The 15937-nt window shown below is 41.1% G+C and overlaps 1 long non-coding RNA gene across 1 annotated transcript in view; it reads right to left on the reverse strand.

Moving 5' to 3' along the window:
- Positions 1 to 560: 560 nt before the first annotated feature.
- LOC139554503 (uncharacterized) overlaps positions 561 to 15937 on the reverse strand; it is a 39172-nt gene continuing 23795 nt past the window's right edge. Inside the window, exons 3-4 of the long non-coding RNA XR_011670852.1 lie at positions 12614 to 12702; positions 561 to 1316 (exon numbers count right to left, since the gene is read on the reverse strand). This is a non-coding gene — a long non-coding RNA (uncharacterized lncRNA). The remainder of the gene's footprint in view (positions 1317 to 12613; positions 12703 to 15937) is intronic.

Genomic DNA, 15937 nt, shown 5'->3' on the forward strand with positions numbered 1-15937 from the left:
GCCCCATATATTAAGCATTCCTTTTGTGGTGAGAATTTTACATAATAACATTAAATTAAAAATAATGGATTTATGCTTCAATTGTTGTTTTGTAAATCAGTTCATAAACCCGATGCCATGGTATTGGGACATAAAAAATCTGTTCCCAACTATCTAGAATTATATGCGGCGTAGTTATCAAACCTCTCGACCTTAAGTGAAACTGATACATTTTACGATTTATACTAGTCATTTTAAGCCATGCATGGTTTTTCATTGGAGGCAGACAAACCAATTCATTCCTTTCTATTTTGAGAAATGTCCTCTGCTGCGATGAGTTCGTTATACTCCATACACCTTTGTTAATTGCTTGTGTGACATAATTTTAGTGTCCTTATTTACAATGTCAATGTCATCCCTTATACATTTTTTCCAAGAAAATGTGTATTTCCTTTATCAGTACAATGGAGTTTAGCCTTAACATTTGTGAATAATAATAATATTATTATTCTATTAAAGACAATTTTGTGAGGGTCCCCTACCAGAAATGTACATGCTAAAAACGTATGAATGTACATTCATTTCACAATAACAACATTTATTGTAACACAAATCGAATTGTAACATACTTTTTTTTTTCATAAACACCTTAAAGGTTGTTTGGAGTGCCTTTGTAGTTCCAAAACACATTACAAATGCACAGGAAACAGGTAATCAAGTAATTTCACATGAGATGGAACATGTTAGAATTGCAAACAGAATGTGTTTATTTTGTGTCAAATTTCCAGTAGGGTAACTGGTGCTTTAGGTGGTGATATTTCCGTGCTTCCTGGCTGTTCATCCGATGACATCTTCTTGATCCCGATTACATCATTCTTACCCCTCTCCTAATAGTTTTTTGTTTTATTCCCCCAAATCCAGATGAACTTGCATGCAGCCTTGTTCCCAAGGACCTCACCTGTGACCTTCAAGTAATCACAGGTTAAGGGTCTCAGGGACAACAAAACATGCGTAGATATAAGTCAAGTCTCTAAATATACTTAATGTGAATCTATTTGAGGATAAAAGGTACAATACAACAAAGACAATAGAGCATGTCATTATCACGTCACAATCAGAGTCATCATTTGGATGATGGTGGGAAGTGTATAAAGGCCTTTTGTAGCGAAACGGCGAACAGCAGTTAATGGGAAACTTACTTATGACGATCCCTGAAAGAAAGAGTCAATCTGCCACTAGTTTGGATACCATATAATTGTGTTGTGTGTTGGGTTGGCGAACGGCTCCACCTCATAATGGCTCATCTCTAAACCTCCAAAACTTGCCAGAGATGTTACCTGAAAGATGAAAAGAAAGAAAGAATCATTGGATGGTATTGATGCGCTGTACCATTCTTGTGTTTTCATTTGAATCTTTCAAGACATGAAGATATTGTATATGCATTTCATTCCTCTAGTTACCCCCTAGTGGTAGACAGACAGAGAAAAAGTTACTGTTGAAACAGACGGACATACTATTGTCTAAACCAGGGATGGGCAACTTTGATGGGGAGGGGGCCACAAAAAAATTTAACTCATGAGGGGCCGCAGTGGTTCGTGGGTCTGCGTACCCACACCCATATTCTAGTTTAAATGTATATTTAGTAGAAATATCATTGATTTACAGACACATTTCTACGCTAGTCTATATTAGACAAACAGTGAAACATAACTAAAGAAATGCTTTCTTAAAAGTAAAAAAAGGCTTAAAACTACTGAGATACTACCGATGCGCTAAGTTTGCTGCATGCATGTTAAAGACAGATCATGCATGTTAAAGACAGATGGGGAAGATGGCCTTCACAAGGCAGCAAGAACACATCTCCGAGCTCATGCAACGGAATACATACATGTCATGCAAATAAATCCAACACAACGAAGGTGCATGTAGCATGTACTGTCTGAAATTAGACCCCTTCAATTTCCTCTTGTCCCTCAGGTTTTCCCCGTCCCAGATTGACGAGCTCCTCCTTTCTCTCCAAAGCATGAGAGCACAAGAGGAAGGTGGATGAAGAAAACCAGAGAGAGAGGGAGTAGAAACACCACGCAAAAAAAAAAACAGGATGAATGTGAAAGAAGAAATGGAAAGAGAATAACGGCGGCTAGCCAAAGAGGTCAGATAGATAGCTTCTCTCTTTTCGTTTGCCTATTCGCTCGAGTGTATCCACTCACCATTTTGGCTTTAGCTGGTGTAGAATTTGTGCTCCTTGTGTAAACACACTCACACACATGACTGTGTGCACATACATACACACAAATGGATGCACATACTGTACATGCATACACAAGAGCGTGCACACACACACACGCATGCAAACATGCACAGTAGCACACACACACACACAGACACACACACTCTCGATTAGTTATTGATCTATTACCCCACTGAGAAAAAGGACGATTATTCCATCGGTAAAGGAAATAAAGCACAATAAACCCTATCCTGCTCCATCTTCACTGTCTTCCTTTTTTTCAGGGCTGTAGCCTAGACAGTAACATGAAAAAGGTGCCCGTTCTACTCCCCCAGCGTTCTCTTTTTTGTCTCTCTCTCCTTCTCCTATCCCTCTCACAGGCTCTGTCCCTGGCTCTGTTAATGGCTGTCTCCATGTGCCAAGTCAGATCCCTAATTCTCCGGGCGATTAGAGTCCAAGCAGCCATTGTGTGAGACAGGTACACCACAGACAATCGCATTGATGCCATTACTGCTGTACTTACGGCCATACTTCCACAACCCCCTACCACAAACACCAGCCAGTGCCTCCATCTCTGACCTCCTCCCCTCATAAATCTGTGTCACCTATATACATCGCACACACACAAACACACACAAAACACATATGCAAGCTTACAGTCCATCTTTCTCTCTCGCCTGCTGACATTCTCACCGCTCTGTCCCCGCCTCCCCTGCTCTGTCTCTCACCCCCTTTCCCCTCATCTCCATCTATTCCCTTTTCCTCCTCCCCCCTCTCACTTTCTCTCTCTCTTTCTCGCTCATACTCTCACCCTTGTGTTTTTTTTCAGGCGTGACGACTTGTCTCGCCCATCTTGCAGTCTGTGTGCGCGCATGTGTGTCTTTACGTGTGTGTGTCTATCTGTACGTATGTGTGTGTGTGCACACTTGCATGTGTGATGTGTGTGCTCGTACACTGCTGTGCTCGTGCATCTGGGAAAGAGAGTAAATGTGTGTGAGAGCTGGAGGGAGGGAGTGGGGGAAGGTGGCAGTGGCAGGAGCAAACAGAGACTGAGGCTGTGGTATTCACACAGCATGAGGATCAAAGCCACATCAAGCCCAAAAGTGAGTAACCTCACATTCTGTTCGACCACCACCGTCCTCACTATTATACACTGGGCATGTAAACAACATACATCTAGCATCATCTCTACATCTAAACAACACTCAGTACCTCTGAGGCAAATATGTCCCTAAGAATCTGCCTCTTATAAATATCTCTTAATATAAATGTTTTACAGTTAGAATCCCAATTATAATATGCATATAACTGCCATCTCTTCATTGATCATTTCTACTTGGCACAGACACGTTTATCTCAAATGCACACATGAACAGATTCACTGTTATTTTCATGTTACGTGATTCACTTATTCCGCGCCACAGTTGTGTAGCACGTTTAAACCAACACAGGTTGTATGTGAATATAACACAATCAAGATAAAGTCATATGAGACAATTGGTAATATCAAGAATGAAACATCAACGGTTGACGGCTTGAAAGGAATGTCAGAAAGTCAAAAATAACAAAGTGCCCCCACAAACCTATGAATGGCACGAAATTCCAAAATAGCAGACAATAGTTGGCACTAGTGCCATGCTGGGTATATTTATCCTGTTGGAGGAGAGATCAAGCAAGTATTTCTTTGAGTGCTTAAAGATAAAACAGCGGCAGGCACAGATGAATGATATGTGTTCTTTTTCTCGCCTTACTCGAGCACTGTAACGCAATGCGGATAGTGACTGTCTGAGCCACTAGCCAGACACACTGGGGGGGACTTAGGGGGAGTGGAGGGGGGTTGTAAGGCGAGGAGGAGGAGAGGGGGAAGGCAGTATGGTGGGGGGAGCTCAAAGCTCCCATGCTTTCAGACATATTGGTACTAATAGCTGTACTTCCTGCAACCACACAGAACAGCAGACTCTTGTGAAGATGGCGAATTTACGAGATCACAGTAGAAACCTGTCACCTGTCCATTTTATTCAAAGGCTATATAATCCAGGGCGTGTGCCTATTTTTTTTATTTAACTTGTATGTAGTCAGGGGAAACTGATTGAGACCAGGGTTTCATTTTGAAAGGTGCCCTGAGCACAGCAATACAACAGTATAAAAATGATCATTCTAACAAAACAAAAAGAAAACTACATTACAACTTTCAACATTACAACCAAAACAATCTCTGAATTCAATCAAAACAACTGCAACTTTCATTCAACACATCTAATACTATAATCTTAAACCGCCCTGGCAGCACCAGGGAACCAAGATGCAAGAAGTTCTGCAGGCTAGTCCAAGAATGGGGGGCATTAAAACTGAAAGCAGATCTACCTAGATTGGTGCAGACTGGTGGAACCCCAAGAGTTAACCATCCCTGTGAATGGGTTTGGCGTTTTAATACATTAGATATTTATCAATCCAAACGCACAGATATTTAAAACCTCTTAGGGCTAGGGGGCAGTGTTCGGAAGTTCGGATGAATGACGTGCCCAAAGTAAACTGCCTGTTACTCAGGCCCAGAAGCTAGGATATGCATATAATTGCATTGGATAGAAAACACTCTGAAGTTTCTAAAACTGTTAAAATAATGTCTGTGAGTATAACAGAACTGATATGGCAGGCAAAACCCAGAGGACAAACCATCCCAAAAAAAACAAAATCCGCCTACCACTGTTTCCACTGGCTTTCATGTTTATTATGAGGCGAAGTCTTCCCAGATGGCAGTTCCTAGGGCTTCCACTAGATGTCAACAGTCTTTAGAAGGAGTTTCAGGCTGGTTTTTGAAAAATTAGCTAGAAGTTGTAGTTTTTCTAAGTGGTTCCCATTTTGGCTGTAGTGTTTCCATGCTCGTGGATGAAAGCACATTCTTTGTTATTTATCTCCGGTAATGAACATACTATTCTCCATCTTAAATTTGATCGTTTATTTACGTATTAGAGTACCTGAGGTTTGATTATAAACGTTGTTTGACTTGTTTGGATAAGTTTATTGGTAACGTTTGGGATTCATTTTGTATGCATTTTGAAGGAGGGAAACCGGTTGATTATTGAATGAAGCGCGCCAGCTAAACTGAGTTTTTATGGATCAAACAAAAGGACCATTTGTGATGTAACTGAGACCTTTTGGAGTGCCAACAGAAGAAGATCTTCAAAGGTAAGGCATTTATTATATCGCTATTTCTGACTTTCGTGTCGCACCTGGTTGAAAAATGTTTTTCATGCTTTTGTATGTCCTCAGATAATCGCATGGTGTGCTTTCGCCCTAAAGCCTTTTTGCAATCTGACACATTGGCTGGATTAACAAGAAGTTAAGCTTAATTTTGATGTATAATACTTGTATTTTCATGAATGTTAAATATTTATATTTCTGTAATTTGAATTTCGCGCTCTGCAATTTCACCGGACGCTACCGTCCCACCTGCCCATAAGAAGTTATACTCTGTCAATTAGGTTAGTATTGTGGAGTAACAACAATGTTGTTGATCCGTCCTCCAGTTTTCTCCTATCACAGCCATTAAACTCTGTAGGTGTTCACCATGCTCAAAGGGATATTCAATGTCTGCTTTTGTGGAAAAAGTCAAGGGGTGTGAATACTTTCTGAAGGCACTGTGTTTAGTCCATCTGAGAATTTTCTTTGCGTGAATTAGAGAGCAACATATATTTAGTTTTGCTCGCATTACTGTAAGTACAAGTTTTAAATCAACAAGGGCTGGGAGTTGGTCAGGGATTCTAATACCTTGGCTAGGCAAGATAACTATCGCCCAATTTCCAAGTTATCCAAGTCAGAAGGATCTCCACCATTTTCCAGAAGGGGATAACACCAGTAGCAATTGTCAAGTAAAAAATAACGGTTAATGATTCAACAATGAGTCGGGCAGAGAGCTGTAGTAAGCCCATGGGGATTTTTTTCCCATCGATCTTTAGCAAGGTACTAAATATATCAGACATAAAATACTTGAAATGAAAAAAATAAGATTGTCTGTACAGTCTGTTTCAAGTTAAATAAACTCCCTATAGAGAAATTAGAGGAATTCTCAGAAACTATTCTTTCAAAAAGGTGGCCAGCTGAGACAAAATGGTTAAAAGCATCACAAATTTCCATTTGCTCTATATTACGGGACCAGAGGCTGTCATAACCTGTAATGGCAATGGGGGAGTGCAACAATAAAAAGGGCAATACACTGTAATCTGTGACCATGAACAAACCATGATAATGGTGTTTAGGTTATGTTATTGTATGTGTACCTCTAGTTAACAGAGCGCAGTTGAGAAATCTCAAACTGTGTAGGAGAATAATTGATAAAAGCTCTATACGTCCACATGCTGCACCAAATACTTATCAAACAGCAGACCATGTTGATGTCTGCATGGATTTCCCTCACTGTCTAAGTGCTTTTGGAGTTTCACATTCAGGAACAAAAGCCCTGATGTCAACAGCATATATTAATGAGAATACCATTTTCCTTATGTCATTCCATGTCTATTTCAATCGAATTGACATTTTGGTTGCATTAGGGTATTTGTTTATAAAAAAATATGAATGTTGGGATGAAATTCAAGTAACATTTTCAAAGTCTAAATAATGTGCCTTAATCGGCCTCTTATGCCCCTTATTCAATCGCACACATAGATTGCGTCCCTATGGGCACTGTTCAAATGTACAGCACTATTTAGGGAATACATAAAATCTAAATCAAATCAAATTTTATTGGTCACACGTGTTTGGCAGATGTTATTGCGGGTGTAGCGAAATGCTTGTGTTTCTAGCTCCAACAGTGCAGTAAAATATAACAAGTAATACCTAACACTTTCACAACAGTATACACAATACACACAAATCTAAGTAAAGGAATGGAATTAAGAATATATACATATGAGATTATCAATGTCAGAGCGGCATAGACTAAGATAAAGTAGAATATAATAGAATACAGTATATTCATATGAGATGAGTAATGCAAAATATGTAAACATTATTAAAGTGACTAGTTTTCCATTATTATAGTGGCCAGTGATTTCAAGTCTATGTATACAGGCATCAGCCTCTAATGTGCTAGTGATGGCTATTTAGCAGTCTGATGGTTTGAGATAGAAGCTGTTTTTCATTTTCTCGGCCCCAGCTTTGATACATCTGGACTGAACTCGCCTTCTGGATGGTAGCAGGTTGAACAGGCAGTGGCCCGGATGGTTGTTGTCATTGATTATCTTTTTGGCCTTCCTGTGACATCGGGTGCTGTAGGTGTCCTAGAGGGCAGCCTTCTTCATCACACTGTCTGTGTGGGTGGACCATTTCAGTTTGTTAGTGATGTGTACGCCGAGGAACCTGAAGCTTTCCACCTTCTCCACTGCGGTCCTGTCGATGTGGATAAGGGGGTGCTCCCTCTGCTGTTTCCTGAAGTCCACGATCAGCTACTTTGTTTTGTTGACGTTGGGTGAGCGGTTATTTTCCTGGCACCACACTCCCAGAGCCCTCACCTCCTCCCTGTAGGCTGTCTTGTCATTGTTGGTAATCAAGCCTACTACTGTTGTCTCGTCTGCAAACTTGATGATTGAGTTGGATGTGTGCGTGGCCACACAGTCATGGGTGAACAGGGAGTACAGGAGGGGGCTGAGCACGCACCCTTGTGGGGCACCTGTGTTGAGGATCAGCAAAGTGGAGGTGTTGTTTCCTACCTTCATCACCTGGGGGCGGCCATTTGGGACACAGCCCTATTTCACATTTCTTACTCAGTGGTATTACACATCATTATACATTGTTCATTATAAATTGACAGAATACATAGTAAAGGTATTTTTAGGGGCGGTTTCCTGGACACAGATTCAACCTAGTCCTGAACTAAAAAGCAAGATTAATGGAGCGTCGTAGCGTAGAGCTGACACTTTCTAAATGGCCCACTCTGTCTAAATGTCCAGAACTGTTGTGGGGTCTTTAGTCAACTCTTCATACTTACCACAGGGGAGTTGAGAGAAGGGGTCCATTGGATGATGTATTGGTGACACCGCAGGGAAAGCTAGAAGGTTGTACAGTTATCTCCAGGCTGTTTATTATGCGAAACAATACAACCAACTACCTCACACTGCAGAGCCCTCTTAGAGCAGGGTCACTGCTGGAGTTTCCTGACAGAATGACTGTCCATCTCTTTAATGGTCTGTCCTTTCAGTATTTTTACTCTAAATACAGTATGTTTTTCACCCGATTCATCATACAATTCAAAATTGGTTCGAAAGTCATCCTGAATTAAAAAAAAAAAAATAATAATAATCCAGAAAGGTTTGTTAACTTATATCCTAACATTGTACAGGGTATCATGATGAAATGTTCAGATTCCAAAGTGATTAAAAAAATGCGCGAGGGTTAAGAAATGCATCCACCTAATGCATTTCTGTGGTATTGTCTCCCTCTTGTGGTACGTGATTGAACCTTCAAGACATCCCCTCCCCCTTCAACTCACTTATGGCAAGACCTTGGTTACGTCCCAAATGGTACTTTATTCCCTTTATAGTGCCAGATCTGGTCAAAAGTAGTGCACTATAAAGGGAATAGGGTGCCATTTGGGACCCATCCCCTTCACTGTCTTACAGCACAAAGCCAGGCACTCTACCTGCAATCTGTCTGACGTACTTAAACAATAATGTGGTGCATCCCCTTGAATACTGAGAATACTTCATTATTCTAAAGCAGTCTAGAAATGCTGAGTTCAGTCTCATCCTTTCTCCTTCTTCTCCCACAAAAAAAACATCAGAATTATTGTCTCTCTTTGTGAACTGATAATCATCACTTTACTCAGGTAAAAAGGTCTGTAGGATCACTCTTCACTAGACTATCAACTGATGGCAATAAGATTGTGACACAAGAATGATCAAGACATAGAGTGTAGTGATTTGGAAAGGATGATGCTAGATATCTTCTTTTAGCACACTCGTTCAATCACCACAGCATGAGTCATTGTATCAGTAGACATTCTGTCTTAATAATCATATGGGAGTGCCTAAAACAGGGAGTATAATATGTACTAATATAATATACTCCCTTCTCTGATCAATGAAGCAACACTTGTCCTGATGGTAGATCCAGGTTTGATTTTTTATTTGTAAAATATGAGTAATCATGGGTTACAGATCTACAGCTCAACATTAGGTCAGTCTCTCTCACTGCACAACATAGGGAGCTGATTTTGATAGGCGCGTACAGACTGCAGAGGGAGGTGCAGATCTACAGCTCAACATTGGGTCAGTCTCTCTCACTGCACAACATAGGGAGCTGATTTTGATAGGCGCGTACAGACTGCAGAGTGAGGTGCAGATCTTTTCCTCTCCGATAACAGCAGTAAATTGGCTGTTGTTGGAAGTCAATGGTGGTGTTTTGACACTCTTCCTTTGTGCCTGAAGGACTCACTGATTACTTGATAGCTACACAGCTTTGCTAGGCTCCCCATTCAGCTTGGTTAATGCGCCAAAAAAAAAACATCCTTCACTTCTGAGTTGGCGAGCTAAAGCCTTACGGAATTTCTGTTGACCAAAAGGTTGAGGCGCGGGAACAAGGTTTCATGTCAACTGATGCATATTGACTGGGAAATTCGTATTGCGACAATTACGTCAGTGGCTTTTTGTCTAGGCCTATGTATGAGCATAAATGCCATCACCAGAGCCAGCTATCTGAGTCTACCCTTCGTTTGATATATTACACAGATATATCAGGTGGGAAAGACCAACTTTTATGCCCTTCAATAGATTTAGTGCCAATGTCAAACCTATTATGAAAAGTATGATCAGTGGAGACATTACAGATCGTAATCTTTTTCTTTTTTTTTAACTCATTTTGGATGGCATCCAACTGCAAACCCCATTCGCCACTTCTCTTTCTCCTTCAGTCTACCCCACAAAGCCCGTCTACCCTTCATTCGCTTTCATTGGCCGGCTTCCCCGGTCTCTAAGTGCCTCTCAGTTGTCCTTCATTGCTAAACATTTGTCTGAGAAATCTTTTCCAGCTCTTTTTGTTGTTGGACAATCTCTCTTTTCATACAGGTCTCCCTTCTTCATCCCCTTGATTCCGCTCCTCTCCTTTCAATCTCTCTCACTGTCTCATTCGTAGTCGAATCACGTGTGTATGCGGCATGGTTGTGCCAATGCCATTTCTCTGCCAGTCTGTGTGTGTGTTTGTGTGCCAGTGTAAGCCTGATGGAAAGCCCTTGCGTTGGATGCCAGTCTATGGTTTATGAACCCAAGATGGTTTGGGGTTATGTGAAGCTATTGTAGATGACTATTCAAACAACTTGATTGACACCAAATTAATTGGGAGGGTTGGAGGATCGTAGCACAGAGCTCCACCGTCAAGACAAATATTGATGAAGAATATTTAGATATAATAAAGAATTAGAAATTCCTCTCTGTATATTCAGAGAGTGACAGTACATGCACTTATTAGGCTCTGTCTGGGAATCTGTGACTTTGCACCAGACACCAGAGTTGGGCTTGTTAAGGTGAGAGAAGGAAGCACATCCGTCGACAGAATCCAAATTTGGCACTGCACAGTTGACTGATGGATGGTCAAACTTTCCAGCTGTTTCACAGTGGGTGGCTCCCTCCCAGCCCGTCTCTGTAACTAACAGTGTCTACGTCCCAAATGACACCCTTTTCCCAACATAGTGCACAGCCATTGACCAGGGCCGAGAGTAGTGCACTACATAGGGAATAGGGTGCCTTTTGGGACGCAAACAGTGTCCCACTGGATATTCACTGAAGATAGAAGGACATTGGCCCCCTTCTGAGTAACCAGCAGTTACATTTTTTTTTATCCATTAAGGATATAAGGAGAGAGAAAGAAAAAAAGTAACCAAAGCTTGTTTGTTTGTTAAAAGAATAAACGTAACATCTGTTCTTGTAGTCAAAAGTTGAGAGATTGACAAAGTCTTAAATGAGATTTGAGGAAGATAATACATTTAAAACACAGTTTGACTTAACAGGGAGGGAAGGCAAAACAAAATCTTTTGAATTTATATGCTTCTGACTTGACTGGATAGAGACACTAGAGCGACGTGACAGCTGCATTGGTATCAAACGTGCCAGTCTGATCTTTGTCAATCACTGAGAAAGTGATACAAAGCTAAAAATAATGAGCTCAGGTGACAGATACACCTTTGACACACTTTTAAAAAAAATGACACGTCTTAAGACTTAACATGTCTCCACTGTGATTTGATTGACAGACAACTAAGCCACTGTGTACCCAGACAGCCGGAGAGCAGAGTCCATGAAGTCTGCATGGCAACAAATAAATTGTTGAGTGGAGAGTCTTGACTCAATCTATCATTGTCTCCTCTTCTAACTGGAAAAGCAGATTGAGTTGGACGGCAAGTCGACGTGACACGCATTACCTCACCAGAGCGGAGGCAGGTGGGAGTATAAACTGTGTATACTGTGTGGATATGTGGTAATTATTTTCCCTTTTATTTTCAGAACTTTTATGAGAGTGTGTTTATGTGACCGTTAGACGTTGGGGAGGATGCTGGAATGTGTTATACTCCTCTCCGGAGTCATATACAGTCCCTTGTACTCTTTAGAGTTTGGGTCTGGTTCTCTGTATGGGAGAGCAAGGCTCAGACCACCCCACATACAAACTTTCCCTCTTCAGCCAGATGGCAACTTGATTCAAGGCCAGGGTAAGTATCTGCTTCTCCCAGACCATAAATGATTAGCTTTCTCAAGATGATACGAGATGCTGTAGTAGTCCCCACCCCTCTATTCTCTTCCCCCATTTCTCTCTCCCATATTTACAAAGGCAGCATAAGATGTTACCATGGGAACACTGACACTGCCTGGCAACCTCAATGGCTTGGCAAGATGCCCAATAGTTACTATGGCGCAGTTTTCAGTTGCTATGGGTATTGTGCCAATCCTGTGAGTGCACGTGTGGAACATGTGTTTTTGTAGCCTATGTAAGTCAATGTACTTGTACCCAATTCTAATATAGCCCATTGAAAAAGTTGATATAGCTCATTATTTGATGTTTTATGTAAATTAGATATTCTACCATCTGTTTGAAATAGCTACTAGTGGGAGTGATTGTGAGTGGAATGAGATTTGAAGTTGCCAGAACATTCACATATGTGTGTATATGTGCGTGTTTCTGTGTGTCTCTCTCGCTCTGTGTGTGTGTGTGTGTGTGTGTGTGTGTGTGTGTGTGTGTGTGTGTGTGTGTGTGTGTGTGTGTGTGTGTGTGTGTGTGTGTGTGTGTGTGTGTGTGTGTGTGTGTGTGTGTGTGTGTGTCTGAGAGAGAGAGAGAGAGAGGAGACAAAGAGAGAGCGAGAGAGGGAAAGAGAAAAAGAGGGTGTGAAAAAAGGGTGAGAGAGAGAAAGATTGGAGGCAGCTTTACCTTACTGAGGCTGGACTGAAATTCTTTCCATTGTTCCTCCTTAGTGGGAAGTTTCCACGGACTCAAGACAAGAGTAGACCACAGCATTCCTGAAAGCAACAGAGAATAGGCTGTTTATTATTATATATTAATAAATCAATTCATATGTCCACAGTTCAGACCTGACCTTGTCCAGTGCTATTTCCGATGGAAACATAGAGCATTGGATAATGTAAGCTAAACATTTGTGAAGCAAATCTTTGAACAATAAATAACAATAGTAGAGTAAACCCATTGAACCGAAATCATAATAGCTCATAGTCTTATAGATAAACTATGCAGAAATCACTACAATTCTAATAGTTTGCCTAATTTCAGTTTTTGACAAAACAAGCAGTCATTGTGTAGAGAATCATTGTACCATCTAAACCGCTGTGAAATATATTTTCCATTAGCAAAAATATTGTATATTTAACTGTTTGAAGCTGGTGTACGAAACCAAAGCAAAAGAGCAAAAACTAAACTTCAGAACGGAAAGAATAGAAATAGCACACATAGAACATATCTACAGCTTATTAGACTTGCCTTCAATGGGAATGAAAGATCTATAACACACATTTCAATGCGAATTTGGTCAGGTTGACCAAAAAGTTACATATTGTAGCTTTACGTCAGGAAACAGAGTATATCCGCAATATTATCTGTGTAGATAATGAAAGGGAAAATGGAAGAGTGAAAATATTACAATGATGTTGTGCTATTGACAAAGACTGAATAGAACATGACATACAAAGCCATGAAGAGATGCTTTAAGACAATAGTGATGAATAATACATTAACAATGATGAACAGCACAATCCGACATTATAAATTAAATAGTAGTGAGCCAAACAAATGCAATAATTATTACATCTCAACACAGTGTTTGCATGCACTTAAGGCCTCTGCATGCTTTGGTTCAGCTGGCACCTAGCTGTCTCGGTGCGGCGAACCGAACGAGTGCGCTTGCATACCTTCGACCTTCGCTTGAAAACAACTTGGCTTAAAAGAAAACAAGGGGAAAAAGCATCCTTAGTACCGTTTGTCAATCTGGAGACGCGTAGCCAGTATACACTTCCTCAAAATAGTCAAGATATGTCATTCACTTTTACATGTTTGCCAAGGAAATCTTAGTCGCACATTTTTATATTTAACTAGGATGTTTGGTGCAGTATTTCTCAAATGAAAAAATGTATATGAAAACGAGTCGTCCATCTTTGAATGACAACAAACTCTTCATTGAGTAATCCTTACTGTTGACCAATTACCGATGAAAGGGCGTAGACTTCGCCTTCCGAACAGCCCTAACAAAAAAAAAACTTGTCGAAGGCCAAAACCAACAAAAACGTCACAAAACGTAACTTCAGAACTTCGGTTTGCCTCAAACATTTTTGTGTGCACGAACAGCTGAAAAAACCCTTGCCGAAGGACAAAACGAACGACAACATCACAAAATGTCATCCTAATATATGCACAAACTGCTCCAAACTGTTTCAGATGGGAAGCATGCCTTCAGTAAGAGATCAGTGTTGCCTGCAGTGTGTTTTGATCTAACATCACCAGAGGAACTGTTGCCCCTTCCCCTGCCTCTCCCATCCCTTTGAATTTAAACCATGGCTGGAGATGTAAGATTGAGCTCAGCATGCCCTTAAAGGAGGTCAAAGACCAGGCTAAACAGTCAGGTGTTACGGCAACTTGATGCCACCAACCAGAGATTGTGAGGGGGGATGGTTTGGGAGGTCAGACAACCTGTCAGGGGGTCATTATCAGAGACGCATCATTATGGCTCTGAATCAGCAAGAAGGAAGTTGAGCCTAAAATATTGATGTTTCTTAAAGTGTATGTTCAAGTGAATCTCGGTCTGGATACTCATTGAGTTTTCACTTGTGTCCTTCATACTTCCCCATGCATACTACACTCTTAGAAAAAAAGGGTCCCAAAGAGGTTCTCCGGCTGTCCCCATAGGAGAACCAATTTGGGTTCCATGTAGAACCCTCTGTGGAAAGGATTCTACATGGAACCCAAGAGAGTTCTACCTGGAACCAAAATGGTTCTACAGTATGGAACTAAAACGGGTTCTTCAAAAGGTTCTCTTTTTTTTTCTAAGAGTGTAGACATCCTTCTATGAATGAATTGTATGTGTGGTGCCAGTGTTGCCAAAAAACAACAATGACAATGCAACACTAAACAAAAATGTAAAGCCCCTTCAAAAACGTCAACACTGAAAAATGAACAGCAGCTTTAGCCTAATTGTGTTACCTGCAAGGTCTGACTCTGTTTTCAATTCAGCTCTGGAGTGTTGGGTCAATATGGAATCTGGTCTCCATTCTGTGTCATTTGCTTGTCTGATCATTTAAGGAGAGACCTTTTTAAGTGTGTCCGCAGGTGTGTGTGGGACAGAGAGAGATAGAGACATTGACGGGAATAGCACTGAGTGAGTGCATATTTATGCATGCATAGTGGTATTTCCATTAAATACAATTCAGATACAGACCTGTCTTCACAACGTGCATGCATTGACGCAGTTCACATATGTCCTATGTGAGTGGGTGTGTGTGTGCTTTTCCAGAGTGTGTGTGTGTGTCTTTATGTTTGTTTAATGCGGCAGAGGGTGGAGTGGCGGATCAATAAGAAACAAAGGAATTCAGATCAATATGAAGCCAAGTGAGAGAGTGAAGGAGAGAGAAGGGGAGAGAGAGAAAAAGGGAGGAGGGGGATGAAGAAGTGGGAGGTGGTGAGTTGGAGGGTTGGACGGGGACTGACTGTTAGTGCTAGTGCACTGGCTAACTGTACACTGGGGAGAAACCAGTCATCTCTACAGCACAACCTGAGTACTTAAACTCTAGACGTCAGTGACAGTGAAGAAAGAGGGTCAAGGAGGGGAGAGAGAGGAGAGCAGAGATACTGGAGACTAATTCAACCTTCCTGCATTGTTATTGACATTCTGTTAAAGCAGTGACTCAGACAGAGAGAAGAGAGGGAATTGGATATTATTACAGGCTTTGGTTTTTCCATTTATGTTTTGAGGTTGGACTTTAGTACGTTAGCACTTAGGACGTACCGATTGGTGTCACATCGTTAGTCAGTATGTGTTACACCTGTGGTGTCTTGTTCATCTCATTAGTGGGAAGGTGTTTCATCTGTGCTGGCCCAGGTGCTATTTAAGAGTGGCTGGCCCAGTACTCCAGTTGTCTTGTTAGATGCAGAGCGTTAACACCTTTAGTTGGCTATTCCTATTTTGATGTCTAGACAAACAATCCTTTGTCTGATTTTGTTTTGCGCCAAGTTTGGTGGCCTCTCATGGTC

This window comes from Salvelinus alpinus, chromosome 26, assembly GCF_045679555.1.
Source record: "Salvelinus alpinus chromosome 26, SLU_Salpinus.1, whole genome shotgun sequence".
Taxonomy (NCBI): Eukaryota; Metazoa; Chordata; class Actinopteri; order Salmoniformes; family Salmonidae; genus Salvelinus; species Salvelinus alpinus.